Source organism: Hoplias malabaricus, chromosome 1, assembly GCF_029633855.1.
Source record: "Hoplias malabaricus isolate fHopMal1 chromosome 1, fHopMal1.hap1, whole genome shotgun sequence".
Lineage (NCBI taxonomy): Eukaryota > Metazoa > Chordata > Actinopteri > Characiformes > Erythrinidae > Hoplias > Hoplias malabaricus.
Genome location: NC_089800.1, coordinates 15650708 through 15657278, shown reverse-complemented (window position 1 = coordinate 15657278; position 6571 = coordinate 15650708).

Here is a 6571-nt window from a genome sequence, read left to right as displayed (position 1 = left end):
TGAATTTAAATGGTAGAATCTATTCACTACAAATATTTTTGTCATCCTTTTCAGCAGAGCATTTTATGAGACGTGCAATAAGCTTTATTTATAAATAAATAGGATTTTTCTGCCAAAAAAATCAATCACATATATATTCTACTAGAAATTAAACCAATCTTTGGGTTGAGGGCTCTGAGGGCTGCGAGGCACAGACTAACACCTTTGGTTTATTTGCTTAGTATTCTGAGCAAAATTGGGTGGTATAAAGATAACAATGTATTTTAAAATGGGGACGGTATCTCCAAATTTGGGCTGTGTTTATGATGTGTGTGTGGTGTGTCAAATTTCTGTTCTGTGTCTTTAAGTACATGGCTAAAAATGTATGAGCAGTTTAGAGAGCCACTGAGAGGGGGCGCTGTGGGAGCTCACTGACCGGAAATGTGACAGCAGCCCACTGTAGCTGTGAAGCTGAAAACAGACAAAATACTCAGAAGACTCAGTCACAGCTCGACAGTGCACCCCCCCCCACACACCACCGCCACACCCACCTCCTCCCTCCACTGTAACGCTCCATATTAAAATATAAACTTCAGTTTTGGTCAATTTTCATACAGTGATCCTTTGTTTGAAAGTTTCCAACATGAATGCACACAAATATCTGCATCACAATAAGCAGGGTTAGTGAGTATTTTGCTTATTTTTAGACAGAAAATCATAATGGAAGATAACTTTAACATGAAATACTGCCAGATATGTCTTTTGATGAAAATGTGTATTATTTAAATGAAAGCTTTAGTATGTCTTTGAGTCTGTGCAGAAATGTTTTTGAACTTGTGTTAGTTTGTGCCTCGCTCTCCTCAGTCACATTTATTATTAATAATGATGACTGCTTGTATATGATTGTGCGCCCCAGGTCAAAATCCAGGGAAGGAGTTCACAGTTTTAAAGCACAATTAATCTATTGACTGAATATAATACAAAAGACAAAAATATAAAACTAATTTTGCCTTTATCAGAAGCTCAAATAAATACAAACGGTGCAGAGGAATGCAATTTTTAAATAAACGTGTTCCCTATAGAGGATGTTGTAATTTTTTAAATCAGAAATGTACACAACTCATCTAACTGGGGGTACCCAAACTTGTGCATGTGACTGTAGCCCACAGTGGGACTTAGCTTGACCTGTAACTAATGTTTACTTCATTTTGTCTGTTGGATCGTTTCAGTGCTGTGCATGTGTGCAATGTTAAGGACACCATCTTGATTTCATGCATTGGAAGCAGTAGTGATTAGTAACTCATTAGTAATTGATTAGTCATTGATTTCTAAACTGAAAGCTGCACCGTGAGCTTGTTGCATGTTGCAGAAGCAGGGCACGGAAGCCGTGGATGTTGAATTAATTCAGGTTTTGCCACGAGGAACGATGTGGACAAAAGATGTGTTGCCTTTAAAGAGTCTTTAACTACTGTTTACCTCAGAGGAATATGAAAAAAGCCAAAAAAAAAGCAAAAAAGGAAGAATTCTTGTCTTAATTCTCTTCTGTGGGAACTCTGACTGTTGAAATATTTTGGAAATTGTATTTTAAATGTGCCGCTGCTTGTTTTATTTCGTCGTTGCTGACACAGAGTGGTGGTTTTACTGATATTTTATGTAATATTCACATATAAGAAAGAGGTTATTTATTCTTTAATTAGTGTCTGGTGTTCTGTCGACGATTAAGGGCTTTAATGGAGCACTATTTCTATACACAGGCTATGCCATATTTATATTTTGTTATTATTTAGCATGGCTTGTTTAAAATCCACTGTAAAATACTAATATAATTAAGTCCAACTATGATATTTAATATGATTCATGCCAAAAAATAGTTATTCTATTGTTTATTACACATAAAAATACTGAATAAAATTTCATATTTATTACATTTTGGGAAAATATATAATCTGAGATTACGAAAAAGCACAAACAACATCAAGAAACATATGATGCAAATGTGAGATGTTTGCTGAACAAAAGACAAGAAAAACAGAAAGTCAGAGAGTTCATATGTTAGAGATTTCCCCCCAGTGTTGGTGAATGGAACCAGGCGTCTTACAGAGTCTCTATGGAGTGATGATGATGATGATGATGATGATGATGATGATAATGATGATGGAGAACAGTGGACATTTGTCCCTCACAGTGTCCTGCATGTCCCCCTCCACCAGGACTGGATTTAAACACCACCCTCTTCTTTAAACATTGGTCAGACATTAGCCGTGTCGCTCCCCCCCACTTTTAGAGGAAGATGTCTGGTTACAATCACACAACACTGTCCACTGCTCTGACTCTGCATGTTTCTCTAGAACCTGAACCATTAGGTTGAATTGTCGTTCATGACGACTAGATCACCAAGACTAGAATGTGATTACTCTGAGATGTTGGTGGGTGTGTAAATGTGGACGGAGGTTTTTGGTACCGTGATGTTAAATTAGGACATTTTCCAAAAAAATATTTTAAAAAATTGAAGGATATTTGCTTTTATTTGCACCACAAACATTAACTTTATTTGCTGTTGATGGCTTTTTCATTTCCCCTCACGTTTGATTATACTCTGTGAATATGTTTTGTGTTCTTGGCTGTGCACTGATAAAAAGGGCAGATTTTGGGATTATTTTTCTAATAAAACACCAGATGAAGATGTTTATAAACTGTTAAAGTTTTATTCTATTTGTAGAAATTTTTACAGAGCACAGGAGCTGGAGTGGAGCTCTGGTATTTTTCTAAAGTTTTGCGCATTTATTTCATTGGTTGCTACTTAAATACCATTAAAAGTTGAACAAAAACACAACATTTGATCCTATAGATTTAAAGCTTTCAGCAGAAAAGAGGAATTTCGATGTGTTTTTGGGGCATTTCGAGCCTGTTAAGGCCTCAGTGACTTCTGTTCTCTGGAGATGTTTTCTGTGTATAACAATAAAAGCGTTATACTGCACTTTCTCTCCTCTGTCTTTTTATTTTGGTTCTATTATCGCAGACACTACATTCAGACTGTGGGTGGCGCTGCAGGTGGAGTCTCTGAGCCTCAGGATGAATGAATGAACTAGGTTCTCTGGAGGAGTGGAGCACCACCTGATACGTCTGAGATGAGCTGGAGTGGTGTTGGTGATGCAGATCTAATCACTCAACATCAGTATCTGACCTCACTGACATTTATGTGGCTGAATGCCATCAAATCCCCACAGCAGTGTTCCAACATCTACAGTAACGCACTCCCAGACAAAGTACATTTCAACTGAAATGTTGAATACCCAAGGGTCTACAAACATTTTCTCTTTACTATGTCCTCTCTCATGAAAGGGCTCTACAGAAGTCTTCCAGGTGGATTTTCTGGACAGGGATGTAGTGATTGACTAGTGTTCATCTGTTGATCATTTCTCAAACACAGAGATGAGCCTCACGCTCTGAGTGTGCTGCAGCAAATAACCACAGCACATCAAAATACCAGCACCTATTTGCTTTTCCACGAATAAACTCGAACGTGAGGCCTGGACGGTTCTGAAACTGAAGAGTTGCTTTCACAGGTGAAATCTTAAACTGGTTCAGAGAGAGAGGCTCCACCAGCGGCTGAAGAGCCACTAAAATTAGATTCAGACTCGTAAGCAGCGACGAGATACGACTGGCCTAAAGAGATTTTTAAAAAAGCATCGTGGAGCCATCATGTAGTGGACAGATCCTCTTTCCATGTTTCCATAACTGCATCCAGAGCACGGAGAGCTGCTGAGACCAAACTGAGCTCCTAATTCGTTCAGATTAGAGTGTCACTTTGTTGTAGTTCGGTGGCATGAACACAGTTCAGAGCAGTTCTGTGTAAGGTAACCCACTCCTACGAGGCCTGAGAAATGGGAATTTCAAAATATGAGACTGAGAGCTACAGAGAAATTAGGACCCATACTTTGCAAGGTCTGGGAGGTGTTCTGTTACGCAGGATTTCTCAGTTCACCGTATAACAATTCTAAACTCTCTTCCTATTGGTTGGGTTTAGTTGTAACTTTAGTTATCTGGGTAAAATTGTCCCCATTAGAAACTTCACAAAACGATGGGCTGGCCTGAATTTTGGAGGTTGTCTAACCACACACTACAAAATACATACATGCATAGTGTTCCTTTAAACTATTCAGAAGGAGCAGAAGCTCTGGTTTTTAGCTGTTTTCGCTGTTCTCTTTCTTCTCCGTTCCTGTTTTCTGTTTTTACTCAATGCTCTTATTTCTCCGCTCGTTGTGTCTGTTTTGCTGAGTTTAACCTTCACTTTGCGCTCTCACATAAACACTGGTTCAGTGCTGTGATTGGACAGACTCAAACAAGGGGGCGGGGCTTTTCTAAAGTCTCTGAACTTGACGTCAGAAGCGGAGCAGAATCAGAACGACTCGTTTTATCACGTTTTCTGACTGAGGCAGCACACAGAAAACTGACTGGATGGTCTTGTTTCAGTGTGTGGGTTGGTGGGCTCCAGATCCTCACAATAATATGAACATGCACTGAACAAGTGGATTATTAAGTGTATATCCCCTTTAAAGGTTGTGAGTCACTGCTGCTCTCTTGGACGTACAGATGAACAGCACAGTGGTGCGTTTTAGACCCAGATTTAGCTTCAGGCTGAAAAGGGTTTGCTGAGTTTTATTCAGTTTGACACAATGCTCCGTTGGCCACGCCTCTCTCTAGAGAGCTTTAATAGAGGGGCGTCCTGCTGACCTTAATTTACGGAAGAGCATCCAGCCAAACATAAGAAGGCCTTCTCTCAACACGCTGCAGACTGAAGAAGGTTGGGGGACCAGTGTATATTATATGACAGTTTCATCTGATAAATTCTTTACACAATTTTTCTTGTAATCTCTAACGGAACAATACCCAGCAAACACACCCATGTGAGGCCCTTGTGTTTGGGCCATGGGTTAAATGTTGGGCCTACATATGGAGGCCGTCCAGGGTCAGTGAAGGGACCAGGACGGGTTAAACGTAGGGTCTATCTGAACTCTACAACTCCATTATGGCCCCCATTTATCTAACAGAGGGAGCCCACCTGGGTCCCAATAATAGCCCATGTACCATCTCTTTAAGGCTCATTTATACTCAGCGTTAAATGCAGATACGGATAAGTACGGAGCCTTCTGTCTGGACTCTGTGTTCATTTTGTCTGTATTTGTGCACGTTCTCTGAAATTTTACGGATACGGCCGGAACAGAGCAGTACCGCTGGAATCCGTAGGGGGCAGTGTAGCCTATAGTTCAAGCAAAACACGACCGCTGCAAAAAAGAAGAGAAAATAATTCTCTGTACAGTTCTGGCAAGGTACACCGCTGTCTCTTTCTCCTTTCAGTAGTGACTAACGTTACATTATCAGCTCCTCCTCCACTGCCGCCAGTTTTGTTGTTGTTGTAATAAACATTTCCCTCTGAACTGCCCTCTAGTGGATGTATTGTTTGACGTCCACACCACCAGAAAGTAAGCATAAAATTCAGGTAAATGTTTGAAAAAGACGTATTCATTTACATATGTAAAGGGAGTGCAAACTAGCCTTTATATGATCTTTTCTATCCAGCTACACCCACAACTCCTAATATAGGCATCCAGCCACACCCTGCATCTCCTTATATGGGCATGGCATCCACTACAGAAAGAAAGCCACAGCATTTCAGCTATAATCAATTTGAAAACCAAATCCCATATAAATCATCTTCCCTGCTCTTCTCTCTCTAATCTTTGCTGGTGTTTACTGAAGCAGTTCACACCACCAGTGTGTCACATTTTTTTAAATAAATACTGAAATAAACCTGCTATTCTCTCACTCCTGACATTAATAAAACTCTAACACTAACAAAATAAAAAAGTAATAATTATACTCTACCTTGACATTTTCAAATTATAGATTTATAATATCAGTATTGATCAGAAATTGTTATTATTATTATTATTATTATTATTATTATTAAAGTATATCATTCATTCATTCATTGTAAGCTCTTATCCAGTTCAGGGTGTCAGTGGGTCTTGAGCCTACCCGGAATCACTGGGCGCAAGACAGGAACACACCCTGGAGGGGGCGCCAGTCCTTAACAGGGTGACACACAGGCGCACACATTCACTCCCACCTATATACAAGTACACGATTCCTTATTAAATACTAGGTACTGATGAATATACACGAAAACAAAGTGCTATAGCTCCAACGTCCTCACACATGTTCAGAAAGGCAATAAAGTTTAAACTAAAGATTAATCCAGAATCTAAAAATCAGAGAAATATAAAGTGTGTATTATAAAGTAAAGTATTTTACAAAGTTCATGTATTTATTAGTTATGAATAAAAGAGATTAAATCCTCACTCTCTTTTACTCACTGCTGTTCTGACACTTGGTGTTCATGTAATCGTCTTCTTAATGGGGCTTATTAGTCATACGGGCTGTTGATAATATAATCCAGGCAGTGCTCTTTATTGTGTGTGTGTGTGTGTGTGTGTGTGTGTGTGCGTGCGTGTGTGTGTGTGTGTGTGTGTGTGTGTGTAATGGTACCCCAGTCCCTAAAATAGTGCAAGGCAGCTGCTCTGAGCAAAGT